A 25,474-nucleotide genomic window follows, 5' to 3' on the forward strand; every position below is an offset into this window, starting at 1 on the left:
TTTTAGAATTGTAACATAACACCACGCGCAGTGAGCAGCAATGGCAAAGTATAAGAGACTCCACACACCTAAAGCACTTCAGTAGACTTAGAAAAAGGTCACTGAACCGTGGCCGAGACTTTGGTTTCACCGGTACAGTTTTTTATGTTATGGAGCAGTACTATACTTAGAGAAGTTTTATGTCAACTGATTCTGGCCGAGGAAGCCGGCGCAGTTATATTGTATTTACTGAAGGTTGCTATAAGGGGACGGAGTCACAGACAAATGGTCCTTGTGTCTTAGCAGCTCTGAGAAGAAGAAAGGGGGAAGAGTTTAGGTGTACGTAATTCGTGATTCTGCTTGCAGCAGAAAGCCATTCCCAGAGGAAAAAGCAGACTTAGGAAATGTAACAATGAGGGAAGCAGAAAATATTGACAACATTAAAACTATTTGCGCAAGAATGGACGAGGTGCGGTATCTGTTGCAGAGGACATGTACTGCTGTCGACGAAGGCAAGATGTCGGAAAACGACTTGGCGCGGTGCTAAGTTTGAAAGTCTCTCCACTCACCGCCTACAAAAAAGTACCCAGTGAAAACTAAGTGGTACATTGACGAAAATGAAATGTGTTACGTCACGAAGCATCAGCCAGATATTTATCAAAATATGTGTATTAAACACCGTGTATTATGTGATCGCCGGCGAGGGTGGCCGAGCGGTTCTAGGCGCTACAGTCTGGAACCGCGAGACCGCTACGGTCGCAGGTTCGAATCCTGCCTCGGGCATGGATGTGTGTGATGTCCTTAGGTTAGTTAGGTTTAAGTAGTTCTAAGTGCTAGGGGACTGATGACCTCAGAAGTTAAGTCCCATAGTGCTCAGAGCCATTTGAACCATTATGTGATCATTCCATACGGAACCGATGTCCATCACCAACACCAGCACAAAGTGAGACAATCACGGGCACGAACACACTCTCATATTGGCCGTGGTATGCAAGCAAACAAACTCGGAATGTCTTCATTTTCGGTGGACAAAATGTTCCATTATCCTTTTACAGTGCAAGCGGTACAGAAATATTTCTTTTTCTGATGTTTCAGCTGCTAACTATACAGCCATTTTTAAGGTGAATCGGTGACAGAGTAAAAACCATCTGACGCGTTGATACACTATGGAGAAGAAATATTGCTATCTCGGATGCGCACCTGAAAGACGATAGGTTATGTCATTTTTATTTGCCGTTTCCGAAACATATGTCATGTGGGTTGAACAAGATTGTTGGCTGTAGGAAGGTATGAAACCGTATGTCTTCCTGTTGTATCTCAGCTTTGGTATAAGACTGACAGAGGATGAAGCGCTCTAGTCAAGAATTTTTATATTCCCCAAAGCGTCTGTGCTGTGCAAGGCGGTGTCGGATCTCGCATAATTTTGCTGGAGTGGTCTGTTTGCATTTGAAAGGTTCGTGTAAGGGGAAAGCCGCCTATTTTGCAAGGCATAGGAACATCTTATAATTCAGTTTGACTTTTATTATAGAAGAATCTTAGAGTTCTCTGCCACTTATATCACGAATAAATTTTATTCATAAAACTAGCTTGTCAAATGTGTTTGTAATCTACCGATTTTTTTGAGACATAATTTCCCATAGCACGAGCCTATCAGTCATTTGTGTAAAAGATCGACTGCAAAGATTGTAACTTCCGTACATACGTTTGTAAAGGTTGTACACATGAAAGGATACACTGTCTTTGAGTATTGAGAAAAGCATGCTCGGCATAGGCACAACGGTAGTAGCAGGGAGAGCGAGTAGCAGTCGAGTCTCGGGCGAGATGTGACGGTGATCGATTGGCTTGGCTGAGGAGCTCTAGTCTGAGCAAGTGGTTCCCTTTTGACGATGATGTATTTGGAGATGGGGAGAAAGGCTAATAACTGAATATTATTGGAGGAAAGATTTTCTTGGAATCTGATTATGATGTAAAAACGACTCAGGTACCAATAAATATTTCTCACATTGCTTTCCGTGCATTTAGCGATTACTGTAGCTTGTTAATTGTCATTGTTCAGTGACTTAGGGTGTTGTGTAAAGGACACGATTCATCAGTCACACGTCCACTTATATCACGAGTAAATTTTATTCATAACAGTAGCTTGTCAAGTGTCTTTATGATCTATCGATTTTTTGAGACTTAATTTCCTATAGCACGAGCCTATCAGTCATTTGTGTAAAAGATCGACTGCAAAGATTGTAACTTCCGTACATACTTCGTAAAAGTTGGACACGTGCTTATAAATTTATAAGCATGTTCAACACACTTCTTTTAGTTAAAATGAGGTTGTGATTTAATAACTTAAAAGTAAAACTAGTTGGTTCAAATGGCTCTAAGCACTATGGAAATTAACATCTGAGGTCATCAGTCTCCTAGACTTAGAACTACTTAAACCTAACTAACCTAAGGACGTGACACACATTCATGCCCGAGGCAGGATTCGAACCTGCGACCGTAGCAGCAGCGCAGTTCCGGACTGAAGCGCCTAGAACCGCTCTGCCACAGTGGCCGAAAAAATAAAACTGATAGCAGTTTTACACGCTTCATTAATGCTTGGTGTCTGTAATATGGTTAAAAATAATGTTTTGTAGTATAAAGAGTTTAAATGTTATATTTGCAATTTTTAGAATATTAAATAAGTTATGATTTAATTTTGTTTTTCATTTATAATCTCCCCCTCCTTTTTCTTAAATGTCATACGTTCTCAACAAAATCAGTAGTAAGAGTACGTGGACAGAACGATGAGTGAATGGGAGCCTGTCTTCCTTGATAGGCAGTAAATCATGGCACGCAGTGCAGCGCTTTTCGCTTCCAGCTTGTACTGTCACAACAGCATTGTCATTAGCAGTTACGATGATACAGAACAGAAATAACCGTCCGCTGCAGGTAAGACGTTATCAAGGCTTTGTTTGGAAGGAGATTTTCTCGTTGCGTACAGTGACATAAATTAGACGTGAACACGTACTCGACAAGTAATGTATAGCTTCTGTGAGTGAACATTTCCGTGACAAGGATAATTTCATTTAGTACTGTCAATGTTCAAAGTTCCTTCCATTCTAAATTTCCAAATTAAGTAATTTTACATTTATTATATAATTTCTAGAGTTTCTAATCATTAATTTTTCTCACTAAACATTTTATCAATTACCATTATTTTCACATGCTAATGGGAATACAGCATCGTCTAAAAATTACCTAAAAACTCCTACTGCACCATAACTCTAGGATTTCGAGAAGTGTGGGCCCCGAACACCACTGCCTCCAGTGATCTACCGCCAAGACGTCTACGAACATGTTGGCATCGATCAGACCGTCACAGACAAAAGCGAGACTCATGGCTGAACGCGACAGAATTCCTCGTAATAACACAGTGCTGTCTAGCTTTGCACCAAGCAAATGTCTGTTGTTTGTGCTGTGGTGTAAACAACACACGGAGGCTCTAGATCACAATCCGGGTTCCGGGAATCTGTTCCCGGCGGTTCATGGGCCACTAAGCCGATAATGTCTATACGGATTCCCAATGTTGTCATTCGTCCATCCGACACAGTCAAAGGCTCCTACGATCTTCTCGGGCTGTATTCCCTCGGAAGAACCCCGTTCCTACTCTTCTTAGCATACTGTTTTCCTGTGGATATTTCGTCACCACTCGATCTGCACACCGAGACAACAATCGCTATGATGATCCCATGTCACTCATGCTACTGATCTGTACGTTCTCAAAGTCCGAGAACTAACCCCTGCTCGAGCTTTTGGCATGCTGTTTTGCTATCTGCTCCTGAGTAGTTCCAGCATCGCTACGCACATCCAATAGCAGTCGTGTGCTCGTACCATTCGGTACTGTAGGAGAGATTTTTTTCTGTGCTGAAAATATTCAGAAAAGGACTCATGAAGATGTTTTTTTTTCATTTAATTGGGCCCACAGCATAGTACACATAGTAACATGATATTTGAAAAAGGAAACGTATAGACTAGCCAGAACACCTTTAATATTCCTTATTACGACTACTGTTTCTAGTTTATTGGTATTCTCAAGTAACATCCGGATATAACATTAGTGAAATTATCTACATACATAGTGAGTTTTGATTGAAGAACTATACGTTGGTATATTACCCCCCCCCCCCCCCCCACTTACGTTTAGTATGATCTGACGTCCTTACTACATCTTTAGTAAGTTGTCATTATCTACTTCGTAAAGATTACGTGACGTATGGTAATTATAAACGTATGGAATATATAATATTACTTGAAAATACAGCTCTTCGGTTGCACAGGTAAAAAATTTTCAACTTTACCTGGGTTTCAACTGCTCTACGGCAGCCTTCATCAGAAGTAAAAAATTTTTACATTACCTATAACAGAGTTTTGTAATAATATAAAAATTATTAAATTAAAGATATGTAATAAAATTACATCATAGCTAACTGCTACGGTACAGCAGTCAAAGAAAGCATACTTACATAGAGTAAATAGTTATGAAATGGTTTAGAGCAGGGGCGGGCAGGAATTCTGCACGCGTGCGGTGCACATGCACGTGTGCAGTTAACAGGTGTTCTGCGTGCACACAGGGGCAAGCTGGCCACCCGCTTCTCACCCCTCCCCACCATACCGTCTCTCCGCTTCTTCCCCTGTAATGCGTTTTGTTCCCTGGCCTGCTTTATTAAATGAAGGAATAAGGTTATTAGGAGTGCTTGAAAGTAATTATGGTTTGAAAGAGTACCTATTAGCTACGATACGTTTTATTTAATTATCACAGGTGGAGTTTACAATACGTTTAATGTCTGGAACAAAATTTCTACATACAGACAAACGCAAACAGTTACGTAAATTTTCATTACTGATGTTTGCTCTTAACCGAGACTTATTAATTTTCATAACAGAAAAAAATCTCTCACAAAAGTATATCGAGCCCAACATTGACTATCTTCATGGCTTCACGATGGAGACGAGGAAACTCTTGCTGTGGAAAGTCGTGATAAAAATCTATTACACGTCTTGCCAAAAGGAACTTGTCTCTCAGACGAGAATTACACTGTAGATCTATCAATTCCATTTGCAAACTGAGCTGAATATCATCTACAGAAACCAGATTCTCTCGAGAACTATTCAAAACCTCGGGATAAGTAAGATATATCTCCAAATCGCTTGAGAAATTCCTCTTTTATTGCACTAAGAACGGCAACATACTGAAATTTATTATAATGGCGTTCAATATTAAACTTCCGCTCACCAGCGAGAATACTGTCACATATTATACATTTCCAATTCTCACGTTTTTCCACAGAGAACAAATGATTCTCCCATTCCTTTTTAAAAGATAGCAAATCCCCAATTCTCCGTTTCAATGTTTCATTCTGCATTTTCCGGTTATTGAAATACAACGTTCACTACGTAGTGGTCGCTTCGCTTCAACGTCCGTAGCTTAGCCTGGTACTACACTGCCGCAACCTGCAGGCTGTCGACACTGTCCCGTTCGACGAATGCACGCGAGCAGCACACGTGCAGCGTTATGTGCTCATGAGCCGCGTGCAACGTTTGCCCGCCCCTGGTTTAGAGCAACAGTGCTCACCTTAAATATATTTGTACATTATAAAATTTTCCTATGAATGCACAACTTGATTAAGACGCGCCGCTAAGGGTCGCGTGTGCGGCCCGCACTGTAAGCAGCATCAGAGTGACAGGCGCGCGCGCCGTCGATGTTAGCAGGTCGGCACCTTGTATCGCGCCATCTAGTATTGAATGCTTGTAATTTACACTGACAACAGCTGTCAGAAGCATTGGAAAACAAGTGCACGTAATGTGCTGATTACATTATGTCAGATAGTACGTAACAGATCGAAAGTTGAACAAATTATTTTACTGTAATATAGGGAGAGAGAGAGAACAATATTTAAGGCTACAGTACGAGAAGCATAATAGCAATATTCCGCGTTAAGTGATTTTAAGCAAGGGCTTTACACCATCAAAGAAATTTTTATCACGTAATTGTAATTGCTCATTGAGCATTAAATGGTCGTTACGGGAAAAATGTTTGAAAATTTCCAACTGTTCAATAATATCAAGTCTGCAGCCTTTCTTTTCCGTATGTAATATACTAATATCATGAACATCTTTAGGTTTGTGTCCTGTGATAAGAAGGTGGTCAGCGAATGACGAATTATGTACGTTCGTACCTTTTTTCCCTAATAGATGCTCTTTATATCTAATCGAAAAAGCTCGTCCAGTCCGTCCTATATAATAAGCTGAGCAAGTGTTACAGGTGATTTTATAAACGCCTGAGTTTTGCAGAGGCGACCATCTTGGTTTTAAATTATGGATAAGATCATTTTTGAGAGAGTTGTTGGTAGAGAAAACTATGTTGCAGCCATATTTATTTTTAAGGAGACGTTGCAATCTGTAGGTTATTGGCCGTACATACAGTAAAGAGAAGTACTTATTCAAATCCCTAGGCTCGTCAATAGTGGTCCCAAGCGTGGTAATTCTGTTACAGGTTTTCTGTCTGAAGACATCATCTACTATATTTGGTTCGTAACCATTATTAACTGCAATGGTTTTAATTAGATTCAATTCGGTTTTTAAATTTTCAGAGGACAAATGGGTAGAGATTGCTCTATGAACAGCAGGGTGAAAAAATGCTTTTTTGTGAGATCGTGGGTGTGTGGAACAGGCTGGCACAATTTGGTCAGAAAAAGAATCCATACGAAAAATATTGAAAGAGATTTTGTCATTCACTATTGTCAAAGTTAAGTCTAAATAATTTAACTGACGGGAGCTGTTTTCAAGTTCACATGTGAAGGTGATTTTTTCATGTAGTTTGTTAAAGATCTCGAACAGGTGGTTAATGCCATCGTTCGTTCCGTTATAGATGATTAAAATGTCATCGGCGTACCTAGAATATGAAACAATTCCTAAGGTGGTAGTGGAAAAAATTTTGAAAAATGTCTCTTCTAGAGAGTTGATAAAAATGTCTGCTAGGATGTCAGCTAAGAGATTGCCCATAGCAAGACCATCAGGTTGTTGGTACAGCTGTCCATTGAATTCGAAATAATTGTACTTTGTTACGATCTGCATTATGTTAATGAAATCAGTGATCTGTTCATCAGAGGGTTCTTTTTTGAACAAACTTAGGTTATTCTCTATGATATCTAAAGTCGTTAGTACAGGCACATTGGTATAAAGTATTTTAATATCAAATGAGAACATCTTTGTGTTTTCGTCGCAGTGTATGTCTTTCATTTTGTTGATAAGGCTCTGACTGTTAGCTATAGAGTAATTATTTCGAAAAACAGAAGACCTTTTTAATTTATCATGAAGGAATTTTGCTAGATCGTGGTAAGCGCTGTTCATACTATTAGAAATAGGCCGACTAGGGTGATTTATTTTGTGGACCTTAAACTGGAACCGAAGCTTAGGCGGCTGGGGGTTCATGTTAATTAGCTGTTTTTTCTGGAATGGCTTAAGTAAGGTATTTGCATCATTGACCGCGGATCTAATTTCTTTTTGTAAAATTGGGGTAGGATCTACCTGTAGCTCAGAAATATTGTTTTCCTCAAAAAATTCAAAAGTTTTTGCTACATATTCATCTTTTGTAGTAATAATAAGAGAATTATCTTTATCTGATTTTGTTATGAGAGCATCATTATCTCTAAGTTTAACATTAATAGAGTAGATTAATTTTTGTCATAATTTACATTTTCAGGGCGAACTACATTTCTACTAAGCAAATTACTTACATCATGAGCAATTCTGGTCTGTTGCGATCTTTCGATTTTTACACTATCTAGATCAGTTTTAAGTTCAACAATGATATTTTCTATTACATGCTGATCCGATAAGTTTGGTTTGACATTGTATTTTAAACCTTTTCTTAACAAAGAGATTTCATCTTAAGTAAAACTTATGTCAGTTTTATTTAAAATCCTATTAACAAACTTATGATCACTTTTTTCAAAATTATCAGTGCACTGTGCCTTGTTTACAGGTAAAAGGCGAAGAAGTTTATCCAATTTATTGTTATGTCTGTTATAAATCACTTGCCCATGCACTTCTATGCTCTCGTTAATATTACACCAAAAGTCATCAATTTGATAGTTACAATGGTTGCGAAACATTTTGGTAAGTTCTAAGTACAAATAGTACGCTTCTTCATTTAAAGCGTCATTTTTGGTATAAAGAGAGCTGATGTGATTGGCTGTAATATTTTTCACTAGCACACTAAAAGTTTTCTTATCTTTTTTGCACTGATTAATGTTCAGATAAGGTTTCACATAACTAGGCACGAGCCCCATTTTTTCACATTCTTTACTAAAATTAATTGCCATACCTGTCAGAAATCTTACAATTTTGAACCTAGGTAAAGTTGAAAATTTTTTTCTTGTGCAACCGAAGAGCTGTATTTTCAAGTAATATTATAAATTTCGTCTATGGTTGCTGCATTTTCGGCCATGTTCAAAATTGTAGGTATGGAATACCTTTTGTCACTCCTTTGATTGGTCCTGTACTATAAAGTAATATTTGACAGTTCGTTTGCTCTGATGCTATATGTTTACGAAGTATAGCTAACTATTGTTGTATTTCACTAACTTATTTTTTCTGTGAATTATGTTGTCCACATGTACCATCTCTTCTCTTGTTCGACAGTTGCAAAATTTCTATGTGGACCAACCAGGAAAAAATTTCGATATCACATAAAAGAACATACAAGAAACAACAATAGTTATCAATCTAGCTTTTTTTCCATCTAAAAATCCAACATCAAACAGCCGATAAAATTGAAACTGCAATAAAAATACGACACAGAACACAAAAACGACTCACTGTGAGCATATTTCTAGACTTGGATATATACAGGGCGAAGCCCTTGGATCTGCACCGCAAATATTGAAGAAATGGAAAGTGAAATTGATGTGCGGTTTTCACAGAAGGCACTGGTATTCACAGAATGCACTGCTTACTGGTAGCCAATAAAAAGACTGTAGTAATATTTAGAAACTGTACTTTTTATGCAAACACACACATCTTTAAATGGGACAATGCCTATTGACACTAACAGATTAGCAGTAGGGTAAATTAGAATGTCAGTAGTGTTTCTTGCAGGGGTCCAGTGCGAGTCATTTACGAGATACCGAATTTCCAAACCGACACTTGTGTTGCCATTCTACTCGCGTAGTGGCTAGGTACGATGTTGTCATGTTTGCTTACAGCGTGCTTATGTGATTCTTGAGGACATTGCGGCTTGCTAGTCATTTGGTGTGTGACAGACTTAGGAACAGTTTATGATGGTTCAAATGGCTCTGAGCACTATGGGACTTAACATCTGAAGTCATCAGTCCCCTAGAACTGAGAACTAAACCTAACTAACCTGACGACATCACACACACCCATGCCCCAGGCAGGATTAGAACCTGCGACCGTAGCGGTCGCGCGGTTCCAGACTGAGGCGCCTAGAAACGCTCGGCCACAATGGCCGGCCATTTACGTGGAAATGGTGGTTTAACACTTAGACAACATAACAGAAGGAAAAAAATGACGACAGAAGATGGTGCAATTAATTTTCTTGCTGCTGTTGCAGCTGAGCCGCACGTTAGCTCCCGTGCAATCGCACGAGAAAGAGGAACGCGTTAGGCAAGTGTCCTACGCATTCTCCAGCTTCATAGTTTCCAATGCTATAACATCGCTCTCCATCAAGAGCTGCATGGAAAAGGCTATGATAATCGTGTTAATTACTGTACATGGTATTCACACAGGATACTCCAGACGTACTTCGGTTAGTGATGAAGGCGCATTTACCAATCATGGCAGTCACCGTTGGCTTCTTCAGCATCGATTGAGCATAACCTTGTCTTGTGGAATAGTGAACCTTCAGCTCATAGACCAGTTTTTCATAGACCGAACACTGAACGCGAACAGGTAGCGCAGGCTCGTAATGGACCGTTTTCCACGGATGCTGGAAGACATTCCTCTGCAGATTAGGGGGTATCTGTGGCACCAATACGATGATGTCTGTCCAGAGCTTAGTGAACAAAGTGCAACAGAACGTCTTCACGAATTGTTTCCAAATCGTTGGACTGCACGCAAAGCACCTGTGCGTCGGGCGGTCCATTCCCCGGATTGGGCGCATGTAGACTTCCGTCGAGAATCTTGAAGGACGCTGTCTACAAGGACATACCAGCTACAGCCGATGATACGCTACGACATATGACTCGAGCCTCCTCGGACATCTCCGCTTAAATGCTACAACGAGTACAGCAGTCGCTTCATACCAGACAGGAAGCATGTATTCCCGCAGCCGGTGGTCATATTTAACCCAACTTGTGATTGTCAGTTATCTCGCTACTGGTCAGACTTTACATAACTAGTATATGCACATATGTTGTTCTTTAGTGTTGTGCAAGAGTCGCTGTAGAAAGTTTTCAAAATATGATATCTTGCCTTAAGTACCACTGACAATGTAATTTACCCTACTTTTACTTTGTTAATGTCAATATGCGTTCTTCAATTTAAGAAAGTGTATGTTCGCACAAAAAAATATAGTTTCTCAGAATTATTACAATATGTTGATTAGATGCCGCTTTTAATGTGCCAGGAAGTTTCTTATCAGCGCACACTCGGCTCTAGAGTGAAAATTTCAATCAGCATTATGACCACCGCCTTAATGGCTTGTTTGTACGTCTCTGCAACGAAATACATCACTGATTCTGCGTATCAGGCTTCCGACAGTTTGAGATAGATTGCTGAGGTATGTGGTATTAGGTTTCTACACAGAGGTCATGTAATTCGCGTAAATAACGGGCCGCTGATCAGTGTACGCTGCGATGCCGCCTAATAGCGATGCACATGGGTTACATAGGATTTACATCGGGTGAATTTCATCGTCGAGACATCAACGTGAGTTCACTGCAATGTTTCTCAAAACCACTGTAGCACAGCTTTAAGACAAGGACAATTATACTGTTGAAAGACATCACTGTCGGGGGAGATAAACATGAAGGGTTTCAGGTGGTTCGCTGCCGTCAGCGTGTCTTCTACTACTAACACAGGTCCCATGCAAGCGCACGAGAATATCTTCCATAGCATAATACCAACCTGGGTCTGTATCACGCTGCTCGCTTCGATCCACCTTTTACCTCGATGGCAGCGTTTGTGCAGACGACCATCGACCTAGCGTATCAAAAATGTGTGTCACCCGAAGAGCCGACAAGTTTCCCTCAAGCGATGGTCGAATCACTATGGTCCCGCGCCCACTGCAATCGTATCTGACGATGTCTTTGGGTCAACGTGTGAACACGTAGGGCCGGTCTGCTGCGGATCGTTGAACAGTGTACGGTGAACGGTGTGCTCCGAAACACTTGTGAGTGCGCCAGCAATCTGCTCTTTCGGCAGAGTTGCTACAGATTACCATCCGTACAGAGCAGACAAGTCTCCAAACACCACGTTATGTGAAGAGTCGTGGAAGTCCTAGTGGTAGTAACACTGTCCTTCTTTCCGTGGATGCTCACGGCAATAGCGAATGAACATTAGACCAGCTTCACCGTTTTCCAGATACCCGTTCACAGGCTCTGCGTAATAATAATTTGCCCCGTTTGTCAAAGTCGCTTGTTTCCCCATATGCAGCCCAAATCTTCACTAGCGATTCCCCGTCCGTGTCTGCTCTACTTACATACTTTTGTTACGTCTCATGTGCCCGCAATGCCACCAGGCGGCATCCAATGTTGAGGTGGACAGTATTCAGAATACAAAGTGGTCCTTAAATGTATTCACTGTTTGAAAGTCCATAACTTGCAAACTAATTGACGGAGTTGTCTCATTTTTGGTGAAAGTGTAGCTTAAAAAATGGTTCAAATGGCTCTAAGTACTATGGGACTTAACATCTCAGGTCATCAGTCCCCTAGACTTAGAACTACTTCAATGTAACTAATCTAAGGACATCACACACACCCATACTCAAGGCAGGATTCGAACCCGCGACCGTAGCAGCAGTGCGGTTCCGGACTGAAGCACCTAGAACCGCTCGGCCACAACGGCCGGCAGTGTAGCTTAAAGTCCAACTTAAAGATATCACTGTAGGGGTTCGAAATGGTCACCATTAACATCCACACACAAACGATGCCGCCGAACTGCAGCACGAACTACGGACTGCAACGTGTTCAGCTGGATATTTGCGCACGAATGTACGATGGCTTCTCGAAGTTCATCCAATGTGCTTGGCTTTTGTCGATAAACGACGTCCGTTAGTGTTCCCCAAAGGAAAAAGTCCAGAGGAGTTAGGTCTGGGAATCGTGGTGGATACTGCACAGCACCTCTACGGCCTTCCTGGTAGATTTTGGTCGAGATACGTCTTAACACAATTTTGGTAGTGGGCTGGGGCACCATCTTGTCGAAAGTAAACTCTTCCGTCTCTATACAAGTCTCGGATGGCAGGTAAAATGGATGTCTGAAGCTTCTGAAGGTACACCTCACCGGTAACTGTACCGTCAAAGAAGAATGGCCCAATCGATCCCCGGTGAGACAACCCACACCACACATTCACTCCTGGCAAATTCACGGCTTTGTCTACATGGACATTCGGACTTTCGGCGGCCCAGTAGATGCGATTGTGGCGATTTACTGTACCGTTGACTTTGAACTGTGCCTCATCAGACCGCACAAGCATCTCTGCAAACTCTTCATTGCTGCGCACCATGTTAGTAAACCACTCGCAGTACTCCATTCTACGATCTGGGTCGTCCTCTTTCATTGCGTGTAGCAAATGTGAAATGTGTGTAAAATCTTATGGGACTTAACTACTAAGGTCATCAGTCCCTAAGCTTACACACTACTTAACCTAAATTATCCTAACGACAAACACACACACACACCCATGCCCGAGGGAGGACTCGAACCTCCGCCGGGACCAGCCGCACAGTCCATGACTGCAGCGCCTCAGACCGCTCGGCTAATCCCACGCGGCTGTGTGTAGCAATCGTGCGATGTAGCACTTCCACTTTGCTGTCTTCAAAATTCGCTGAACACTTGAGCGACTCACTCCAGTTTCACGGGCACACTGTCTCACAGGCTTCTGTGGTGAGCGAATGAATTGTTGTGACACACGACAGGAGTTAGCTGTACTTGTTACTGTTACAGGTCGTCGAGATCGTTGTTTGTGTACATCTTTAATACAGCCTTCGTCTTCAAATTTGTCTGGAATGCGACGAATCGTTAAACGTGTCGGTGGCTCTGTTTGATACTCATTTCGTCATTGCCATTGAACCTCATTAATGTTTGCGTACTTAAAATACCACTTCAAAACTGACTTTCTTTCATCGAATTTAAGCCTTGCGCCAGCCATGTTTACTCGAGTAACTAGGTGCAATTAAGAACAAAACACTGACTATCTGGCGACTGTCATCTGACAAAACAAAAGAACGCAATACAACCCTTGTGTGGCGATTGCCAAAACTACAAACTACACTCCTGGAAATTGAAATAAGAACACCGTGAATTCATTGTCCCAGGAAGGGGAAACTTTATTGACACATTCCTGGGGTCAGATACATCACATGATCACACTGACAGAACCACAGGCACATAGACACAGGCAACAGAGCATGCACAATGTCGGCACTAGTACAGTGTATATCCACCTTTCGCAGCAATGCAGGCTGCTATTCTCCCATGGAGACGATCGTAGAGATGCTGGATGTAGTCCTGTGGAACGGCTTGCCATGCCATTTCCACCTGGCGCCTCAGTTGGACCAGCGTTCGTGCTGGACGTGCAGACCGCGTGAGACGACGCTTCATCCAGTCCCAAACATGCTCAATGGGGGACAGATCCGGAGATCTTGCTGGCCAGGGTAGTTGACTTACACCTTCTAGAGCACGTTGGGTGGCACGGGATACATGCGGACGTGCATTGTCCTGTTGGAACAGCAAGTTCCCTTGCCGGTCTATGAATGGTAGAACGATGGGTTCGATGACGGTTTGGATGTACCGTGCGCTATTCAGTGTCCCCTCGACGATCACCAGTGGTGTACGGCCAGTGTAGGAGATCGCTCCCCACACCATGATGCCGGGTGTTGGCCCTGTGTGCCTCGGTCGTATGCAGTCCTGATTGTGGCGCTCACCTGCACGGCGCCAAACACGCATACGACCATCATTGGCACCATGGCAGAAGCGACTCTCATCGCCGAAGACGACACGTCTCCATTCGTCCCTCCATTCACGCCTGTCGCGACACCACTTGAGGCGGGCTGCACGATGTTGGGGCGTGAGCGGAAGACGGCCTAACGGTGTGCGGGACCGTAGCCCAGCTTCATGGAGACGGTTGCGAATGGTCCTCGCCGATACCCCAGGAGCAACAGTGTCCCTAATTTGCTGGGAAGTGGCGGTGCGGTCCCCTACGGCACTGCGTAGGATCCTACGGTCTTGGCGTGCATCTGTGCGTCGCTGCGGTCCGGTCCCAGGTCGACGGGCACGTGCACCTTCCGCCGACCACTGGCGACAACATCGATGTACTGTGGAGACCGCACGCCCCACGTGTTGAGCAATTCGGCGGTACGTCCACCCGGCCTCCCGCATGCCCACTATACGCCCTCGCTCAAAGTCCGTCAACTGCACATACGGTTCACGTCCACGCTGTCGCGGCATGCTACCAGTGTTAAAGACTGCGATGGAGCTCCGTATGCCACGGCAAACTGGCTGACACTGACGGCGGCGGTGCACAAATGCTGCGCAGCTAGCGCCATTCGACGGCCAACACCGCGGTTCCTGGTGTGTCCGCTGTGCCGTGCGTGTGATCATTGCTTGTACAGCCCTCTCGCAGTGTCCGGAGCAAGTATGGTGGGTCTGACACACCGGTGTCAATGTGTTCTTTCTTCCATTTCCAGGAGTGTATTACACTACCAAAGATGAGACAACTCCGCCAATTAGTTTGCCAGTTATGGTTTTTTAAACAGTGGATACGTTTCTTTGGACCCCTCTGTCTTTTGACTATTCAGGCGAAATAGTAAACAAACAACAGACTATAATCAACAAACAGGTTGTAGACATAAATATTATCTGAAAAACTTTACTTACTTACCGGAAAACGAAAAGGGAACGTACATATGGACAACAGAACATACTAAGATCTAACACATAATTCACAACACAATCTAATTAGTGAAATATAGAATGGTCGTCGCTTAGTTACATACATTTTGTAAACATATAACTTCAAAGTAAGCGAATTATCAGATAAATGTGAAATTGTGCTTAATAGTAAAGGAATTATCAAATAAGTAACAAATAGTATTCAGTATTTTTGTAACTACTACGTGTCACGTAATCTCTACGACTCAGAAATGACATTTGGCTTTAGGTGTAAACGGACGTGAACTGAAATTAGAGTTAAGTACCAATGTACTGTTCCATTGTATAATTAGTGACTTGGACAACCTTACATACATGGGAGATTTCACAGATGTTATGTGGTGTCACCGCCAGACACCACACTTGCTAGGTGGTAGCTTAAATCGGCCGCGGTCCGTTAGTACATGTCGGACCCGCGTGTCGCCACTGTCAAGATCGCAGACCGAGCGCCACCACAAGGCAGGTCTCGAGAGACTGACTAGCACTCGCCCCAGTTGTACGATGACGTTGCTAGCGACTACACTGATCGAAGCCTTTCTCTCATTTGCCGAGAGACAGTTAGAATAGCCTTCAGCTAAGTTAATGGCTACGACCTAGCAAGGCGCCATTAACCATTTGTAACGTTGCATGTACCTCAAGATAGAGTCTCACTTGTATCATCAAGAATGCTGTATACCAAAGGACGATATAAAAGTTAAGTGTTCTAGTAGCTACGTTCTTTTCTTTATCACATTCATTACGAATCCTGTTCCAGACTTAACGCCAGACGGCGTGAGTTGACGCGTGCCCTTTCGGCTACTTCACTGTGGACTGGCTGCCTTAACAGTCCACTACATTGGCTACGAGGATGGGATCTGGATCTTGTTCTTTCTCTTTGCTTCCATTTACTTGTGTCATGGGTTCGCAACATTCTCCAGATGTACTGTCCGAATTTTATCGCTTGCAGAATCAGCAGACGCAGGCGTTATTGGATGCCCTGGGACAGCTCGTCCAGGGTCAACGTGCGCTGCAAAACGATGCGGCCGCCGCCGCTTCATCGCTACCGCAGCCACAACACGCCGTTGCACCGTCCTTCTGTAGTTTTGATGCAGCCAACGAATCTTGGACAGAATGGTCCCGACAATTTGGATTTCATCTCGCCGCCTACAGAATTCAAGGTAATGAGCGGCAGCCGTTTTTGCTTTCGTGTGTAGGTGTGTCCACCTACCGTGTGATAGTGAAATTGTTTCCCCGACGCGACGTAGCAACTCTGTCATACGAAGAAATTTTGTCTGCTTTAGATGCCTATTTCAAGGAAACAGTCAATGTCATTGCAAAACGGTATACGTTCTTTCGTACAAAACGTACGGCCGGTCTGACTAATAGGGAGTGGGTTGCAACTTTGCAAGGACTTACTAGGGAGTGTGCATTTGAATGTGACTGTGGACTCCCTTATTCAGATACTATGGTGCGTGATGCAATAGCACAGAACCTTTCTGATGTTCGTATAAGGGAACAGATTTTGAAACTCGTCAGTCCCTCCCTTCAACAAGTGATAGACATATTGGATAGGCAAGACACACTTGACTTTGCTCAGGACTCATTTGCAACTTCGCCAGCCGTGTGTCACATTAACCGGCCCGCCGGGCCCGCTGCACGGAACGCTAACCTGCCCTCGCGCATGTCCGCGCAGCCACGTGTCCCACGCAAGGAAGCAAATGCGGTGAAATCATGCCCGCGGTGTGCAACTAGACATTCGCGTGACCATTGCCCGTCACGCCAAGCTATTTGCTTTTACTGTCATAAGAAGGGACATGTTCAAAGTGTTTGCCAGAAAAAGCTCAGATCAGACAATCGCAACCATTCTCGGCCCTTTGCTTCGCGCCGGCATCGAACCAAGGACACTCAGGCTCGTGAACCTTTGCCTATGGACATTCATGTCGTTCATGCCACTCCATCCAGTGTTCCTCTCGCTAACAGTGACAGTGTTCATCCCACGAAAAGTGTGCGTCGACGTCGACGGAAGTCCCGTCACGTTGCGCGTGATTCTGTACCAGTGTCTGTTCAAGTTGCACATAACAGTCGCTCTTGTCGTCAGCAGGACACTAAACTTTTTGTAGATTTGGACTTTGCCGGACAAGTGATACCGTTCCAGCTCGATACCGGAGCTGCAGTTTCATTGCTCAATCACGCCACGTACAAACAACTGGGCGCACCTCTGTTGCGTGCCGCAAATGTTCAGCTCAAGAGTCATTCCGGAAAAGCTATCCCTGTGTTAGGACAGTGCACTCTTCTTGCTACATACAAGGACCAAACGAAACTTGTGTCATTTTACGTTCTTCTTTCTTCTACTGCAGTGAACTTGTTTGGGTTAGATTTATTTCAGTTGTTTAACATGTCTATAGTCAATCAGGTCCTATCAGTGAATCAGACTGTGCCTTCAGCCAGTGTTTCTAGTCTATGTGACGAATTTGCAGACATTTTTGCACCGGGCCTTGTTTGCGCTACGAACTATGAAGCACATTTGGAACTGAAAGTCAACGCGCAACCGAAATTTTTCAGAGCGCGCAATGTTCCCCATGCATTGCGTGATGAGGTCGCCCGAACATTAAACGATTTAGAATCACAAAGTGTCATTGAACGTGTGCAGGCTTCTCTCTGGGCCTCACCCTTAGTAATTTTGCAAAAACCTTCCGGAAAATTGAGACTTTGCGTGGACTTCAAGGCAACTGTGAATCCACAACTTGTGACTGCTACTTTTCCTTTGCCCCGCCCGGAAGATCTTTTTGACAAACTGTGCCCGGGAACATATTTTTCCAAGTTGGACCTAGCAGATGCGTACTTGCAAATACCGGTGGACGACGAATCCCAGCGCGTATTGGTGGTTAACACACATCTTGGATTGTACCGATTCAAAAGACTGCCATTCGGGTGTGCATCCGCCCCTGCATTGTTTCAGCAATATTTACAAACTGTTTGTGCGTCGGTCCCTACTGCTGCGAACTATCTGGACGATATTGTGACCTCCGGAAAGACAGAAGCCGAACATTTAGCAAACCTCCGCACATTATTTCAGGTCTTGCGACAAAATGGTCTTCGCTTGCGGAAGGACAAATGTGTGTTTTTTGCTCGTGACTTACCATATTTGGGACATGTAATCAATGCCCAAGGCATAGATCCGAGTCCAGAGCACCTCCGTGCCATACAGGCCTTGCCTTCGCCACGGAATGTGAAGCAGCTATAGAGCGTGTTGGGAAAACTTAACTATTATCTTCGCTTTCTGCGCAATGCCTCTTCCATTTCAGCTCCGCTTCATGGCTTACGCCGTAAAGGTGTTCCGTTTGTCTGGACGACGGAATGCGAACGCGCCTTTCGCCAGTTGAAATCGGCGTTGCTTTCTAATACTTGCCTTACGCCATTCGATCCCCAGAAACCACTTTTGTTGATGGTAGATGCATCGGATTTCGGGATCGGTGCTGTGCTTGCGCACAAAGATGGATAGCATGATCGCCCTATTGCCTTTGCGTCAAAATTGCTCTCGTCTGCGCAACGCAATTATTCACAGATAGAGAGAGAAGCTTTGGCTCTCGTTTTTGGTGTTACTAAGTTCCATGATTTCTTGTATGGTCGTCACTTTACCATCATCACGGACCACAAACCTTTGACATCACTTTTTCATCCGCACAAGCCTGTACCTCCACGTACAGCGCAGAAATTCATTCGCTGGTCTATTTTCCTCTCGCAGTACCACTACGATATCTTGTATCGGTCCACTGCTAAGCACGGAAACGCTGATGCGTTGTCCCATTTGCCTGTTGCTGCGGATAAAGCATTCGATTCTTCCGAACTTGCTTGCATGTTCATTGACTCAGAAACCGTTGACGTGGTCGAATCGTTTCCGATTGATTTTCGTCGTGTAGCTACAGCCACAGCTGCTGACCCTGTCCTTGCTACCGTTTTGCGTTTTGTTGCTACGCAATGGCCCCTGTCGAAGTCACGGATCGAGGATCCGCTGGTTCGCCGATTTTTTGCTCACAAGGAGAGACTTTTTGTACGACGTGGTGTTTTGTTGTTGCGTTCTGATAATGATCAGTCCAGAGTCGTGGTCCCACGTTCGTTACAGTCCTCTGTCTTACGGCTTCTTCACCAAGGGCATTGGGGTACAGTGCGCACGAAACAACTTGCTCGTCAGCACTGTACTTGGTTCGGAATCGATGCTGCGATTACGAATATGTGCTCTTCCTGCATGGCGTGTGCCGAACAACAATCCGCACCGCCGCGGAAATTCTTTCCATGGCAACGCTTACATATAGATTTTGCTGGTCCATTCTGGAATGCTCGATGGTTGGTTGTTGTCAATTCCTTCAGTAATTTTCCATTTGTTGTCCGGATGTCTTCTACAATGTCTTCTGCCACAATCCAAGCGTTGTCTGCTATTTTTTGCATTGAAGGTCTTCCACAGACTATTGTTTCCGACAATGGCCCACAATTCCTGTCCGCGGAATTTCAGTCATTCTGCAAGGCAAATGGTATTCAACAGCAGACATCCGCGCCGTTTTCGCCTCAGTCAAACGGTGCCGCTGAACGGTTGGTCCGGACTTTCAAGTCACAGATGTTGAAGTTGACAGAGTCGCATTCTCGGGAGGACGCGTTATTGCTCTTTTTGTCCTCGTATCTCTCTCAGCCCCGCGATGGTCGCTCGCCGGCTGAGTTGCTCCATGGTCGTCCTCATCGAACCTTGATGTCTTTGCTGCATCCACCGCATCAGGTTCCTGTACAGTGGCAGACTCCTGCTTTTGCTCCTGGCGACGTTGTATTCTATCGCAGCTATCGCGGTTCACGGCGTTGGCTCGCAGGGCGCATTCTTCGCTGCCTCGGCCGCGCGACGTATTTGGTTTTGGGGGCCTCTGGTGAGGTGCGTCGGCATCTCAATCAGCTGCGCCTCTGTCGTCGCCTGGGTTGTGCCGCTCCCCGTCTGCTTTCAGCGACGGTGCCGTCCGGTCAGCGCCCCAGGGACCCATGTACTGGCTCGCCTCATCCCCAGGTGTTACCGACGATGCCTTCCATTTTGCCCCATGGCGTCGCGCCGCCGCCACAGCCGCCGCAGCCGCCGCCGGCGCCGCCCGCAGTGGACGCTTCGCTGCAGCCGCCCAGCGCCTCCCTGGGTCACGCGCCGCTGATTGCTTCCCGTGGCCATCTGTCCTCCGCCATGGACCTCTTGCCCGCTCCGGTCCAGATGTCGTATTCGCGCGTCGGATCCCCCGACGCAAGTGAGGTCGACCCTTTGGCCCCTCCTGTCTCATTACGGGCGCATACACCGTATGTTGACGTGCACCCTGGACTAGGTTTTCAGGCGTTTCCTAGCTCCCCTCAGGCCGAATGGCAGGGTGCGGGTGGCACAGCCTCGCCTGTTGTTAGGCTTCCCACCTCATCGCATACGTCAACATGGGGACCTCCCCACGGCGGGCGGAAGCCTTATCACACGACCGTTCGCCGATCTGCGGGGGAGGAATGTGGAGTCACCGCCAGACACCACGCTTGCTAGGTGGTAGCTTAAATCGGCCGCGGTCCGTTAGTACATGTCGGACCCGCGTGTCGCCACTGTCAAGATCGCAGACCGAGCGCCACCGCAAGGCAGGTCTCGAGAGACTGACTAGCACTCGCCCCAGTTGTACGATGACGTTGCTAGCGACTACACTGATCGAAGCCTTTCTCTCATTTGCCGAGAGACAGTTAGAATAGCCTTCAGCTAAGTTAATGGCTACGACCTAGCAAGGCGCCATTAATCATTTGTAACGTTGCATGTACCTCAAGATAGAGTCTCACTTGTATCATCAAGAATGCTGTATACCAAAGGACGATATAAAAGTTAAGTGTTCTAGTAGCTACGTTCTTTTCTTTATCACATTCATTACAAATCCTGTTCCAGACTTAACGCCAGACGGCGTGAGTTGACGCGTGCCCTTTCGGCTACTTCACTGTGGACTGGCTGCCTTAACAGTCCACTACATGTTACATTCGCAGTTTACTTGAAAATGTCAGTAAAGCCGTAACAACTGTCGTAACTAAGAATATTAAACCTATTGCAGCTAGTCTGAGCTTTTCCTTAAAAAATATGATTGTTAATCTACGTATCAAACAATTGTGGAAATAATGCAGTATCAGTTCTGTGGCCTTCGGCCTAGGTGTTCATGGTGTAGTGCTTTCTTTCAGTGTATTAGCAGAAAGGAATATTCAGAAGAGACACAAAGCTCTTTTCTTTCTTGACATTTAAAACAGCTGCCAACGGAAACCTGTGCCCTTACGTCTTCACAAGTTAGATCAGGCCCCCAAAACAAATACATCATTAACCGCTGATAGCAGTCATAGCGTGGTAATGTTAGGACGTATTCTAGCAGAAGGGGTTCCTTCTAGATGAAGGTCGTGTAGGAGTAATGTGCACCCCGGGGCTGGGACGGAGGCTGCAGCGCTGAGTCATAGCCAGTGAGGAGAGTGACATTACGGCTGCGATAAGGCAGGTCCGCCGTAAAAGCAACGTTATCTGCGTGGGTGAGGGCTACACGCGTGGACAAGTGCCGGCGTTGGTGGTGCTTCCCTTGTTTCTGGCGGCTCCCCATCCACGCCTTGTTTCTCGCTCGCTCTGTGTACGTGTCTCTGACAAGATTTACGCGGAAGAGGGGATGCGATAAAGTGGCGTAAGTTTGCTGCGTCCTAACAGCGAAATATGAGTGTCGTGTACTGGGTGCTGGGGTGCATCCTCCTTCCCCACTTCTGACTTACACAATCATATCTGCGTTAACTGGATAGTTAAACGTACTTTGGTGTTTATATATGAAGCTATAGTTGGGGAAAACGTTATCATCTACATGTACATGTATGTGGATACTCTGCAAATCACACTAAAGTGCCTAGTAGAAGATTCATCGAACCATCTTCAAAGTAATTCACTATTATTCCACTCTCGAACAACCTGCAGAATAAACGATTTGATTTTTATTATGTCCACCCCAAATACTAAATCCTGTCCGTACATTCTCTCCCCTGTTTTTCTATAATCCAAAAAGTGTTGCCCGTCTTTGAACTTTCTCGATGTACTCCCTTAATCCTATTTCATAAGGATCCCACACCGCGCAGCTGTACTCCAAAACAGGGCGGGCAAGCGTAGTGTAGGAAGTCCCCCTTCAGTAGATTGGTTATTCATGAAAAGCGCGGGTTAACGCCGGAGAGAAATATTTTTCTGTTGGTCTTAGGTAAATTGGCCAATAAGAATGGAGTATTCTTCGGGCGCCTTTTCTCTTGGAGAAGGGCAATGCTTACAGCAGTCTAAAGTAGTCGGAGCCCAGCCTTTCAATGGTACGGTCGAGTGTATTATGAGCTCCACAAGGAGGTTATAGTTCGCCAGTTTTAGTTGTGTTACATGCTTCAAAAGTTCTTTAAAGTGAAGACATATTTATTTGGGTGTGTTTTTTCAGAAAGTACGGATTTTTAAGTAATTTTGTGCGTGAGAAAAGACAGTAAACTCGCGTGTCATATTGATGAGATTGTTAACTAAAAATTGGTGTGCTATAGGCACCGATAACCTTAATATTATGGCGAGCAATTTCATTTAAGAACAATTCATATTTAGTAGCTGTTCTCTTTTGGAAAGTACGTTACCATATACATGCTAACGCGAGTGAAAGGGTTTGTGCGTGACTGCGTTAGGATTAGCACGGGCTTGGAAGTGAACTTGTAATTCTAAACTTCAGAATATACCCAAGTTTTGTCAATATTTCCACTCTTCATTCAAAATTAAAGACCTTTTCCCTATTTTTAGAATAGTTATATGCAGTCTGGTGCGTGTCGCAGTACGGTAGGTTTCTGTCCGGCTTTTCTATTGGCGATCTGCTGCAACGAGTTCACAGGTAGATGCTGGTTTAATGCTAGAAAGGAACCACACCGCCGGACATGGTGCATGTGTGGCAGGAAAACAGTTAAAAGGCCGTAGTAGGTTGAATTCGTGGTTGAGAGAAATTTTCTGAAAGACCGTATAGTGAACCACAATGAAAAATTTAGTAAACCGGTACACGCGGAATGTTGAACGAAAACCGTTTCGAGTCGGTGGAGAGACTTACAAGAAAGAAGAAGATGTTAAAGAGTCACAATAACAATGAGGGCGCATCGAAGCAGCAGACGGCATCATAGTGGTATCAACGAGAGCATCAATACGGCAGGGCAGCGTTGCAAGCTTCAGGAGGAGCTGGGGACCCTAAAACTGGTACGGCAGACGAAGGAGATCGGACTCGCAGTTTAAGCATGCCGAGGCTGCAGCATTCAACGAAAGATAAGTTTGTTACATTTGTTGTGTGTCTGTGTGAGTGTGTGTGTGTGTGTGCTGAAAGGCTGGAGTACACGGAAAGTGATAAAGATTTTTAAATACGATAAAAGAGGAAGGACTCTCATTCAGTGTAAGGGCTTTACAAACTAGCACGCCTGAACAGAGAGAAGGAGTAGATGTTAAAGTAAAGGAGGAGGTTACTGACGATATTTCTGTGTTTTTAACGGACAGTGGAGCAGAATCTGGCTCAAGGATGTCAGCCAATGTAACTAATGAGGATAATGTAAATCCTGAAAGTGACATTAAGCATGAAATCGGTAACAACCAATTGGGTGATGACAATGCTGGTAATGTTACTGAATCAAATGTGTCAAATGTGGATACCAAATATGATATAGTACAGGTCTAACATGGTAAACAGGAAACAGTAATGCTGAAAATAGAACCGGGGAGTATGCAAGAAACGTTTGTAACATTAATGGGTTCTATTAAAGATGGCCATACTAATTTGGCTGACACAATTAGTCAGAAAATGAGTAAACTTGATGAAAAAGTCGAAAAGCAAATTAGTGATTTTAATGAAAAAATTGAAAAGTAGTCTGTGGTTTTAAAAGAAATGTGAAAAAATGATTTGATGTGGTCAGAAAGTAATGTAGATGCCAAAATTTTTCAAATTGAGAATAACTGCCAACAACCCATTAAAATTTAAAAGTGAATTAATAGATTCCTTGAAAAAGTTGCTATTGAAAACAAACAAAGGGTATATTTGATAAGAGAAAGAGTGCAAAAAGTAGAGGTCAAAATAGCGGCGGTAGAATCTATATGTGTAAATGATCACAAATTGCTAGACAGTAAAAACAGTTCTGAATATTATATATGACGGTACTATCTGTTCCAGAAAGAACAGTTACCGTGGATGACCATGCAGCTTTGCTAGAAATGAAATGATAATTAAATGGACACCCTAGCTGCAAACAGGCGTTGATGTACTTCATTGGGGACATGTTGAAAATATGTGCCCCAACCGGGACTCGAACCCGTGATCTCCTGCTTACACGGCAGACGCTCTTTCCATCTGAGCCACCGCGGGCACAGAGGATAGTGCATCTGCAGGGCCTTATCCCTTGCACGCTCCCCGTGAGATCCACATTCCCAACATGTCCACAACACTACATTCATAGTGCGCCTAATTTCATTTCTAGCAAAGCTGCATGGTCATCCACGGTAACTGTTCTTTCGGGAACAGATAGTACCGTCATATATAGTTAAAATATGGCTTCCCGGCCATTGACCTTCTTGGCGAACGCACACGCTATGCCCGAACTCGTACGGGACTTGGTAGATTAATCTGCCACGAGTAATGAGTATGATGTTCAAACATCTATTAGGCGCACTACGAATGTAGTGGTGTGGATATGTTGGGAATGTGGATCTCACGGGGAGCGTGCAAGGGATAAGTCCCTGCAGACGCACTATCCTCTGTGCCCGCGGTAGCTCAGACGGATAGAGCGTCTGCCATGTAAGCAGGAGATCCCAGGTTCGAGTCCCGGTTGGGGCACAGATATTCAACATGTCCCCAAGGAAGTACATCAACGCCTGTTTGCAGCTAGGGTGTCCATTTAATTATCATTTCAGTTCTGAATATGCCAAATGTATGAATGAAGTAAAAAGTGTGTCTGACCGAGTGGGTGTGCCTGAAGAAAATGTTCTTCAGCTAACTAACCAGGCAGAAGAGGTTGAAGACCTTTTCCAGATTTTTAGAATAGTGACGTTGTATGCAACCTGGCGCAAGTCGCAGTACGGTAGGTTTCTGTTCCCTTTTCCTACCGGTGATCTGCTGCAACAAGTTCACAAGTAGGTGCTGGTTTAATCCCAGAAAGGAGCCGCTCCACCGCACACTCATCTCGATTACCTCACACTTTTCATCATATGGGGTCAATTGCCAATTTTCGCACCGTACAGATATCTTTGCTAAATCGTTTTGCAGTTTGTTTGGATTTTCTCATGACTTTCTAGACAACAAACGACAGCATCATCTGCCAATGACCTAAG

The sequence above is a fragment of the Schistocerca nitens genome, chromosome 7 (genome assembly GCF_023898315.1).
Source record: "Schistocerca nitens isolate TAMUIC-IGC-003100 chromosome 7, iqSchNite1.1, whole genome shotgun sequence".
Taxonomy (NCBI): domain Eukaryota; kingdom Metazoa; phylum Arthropoda; class Insecta; order Orthoptera; family Acrididae; genus Schistocerca; species Schistocerca nitens.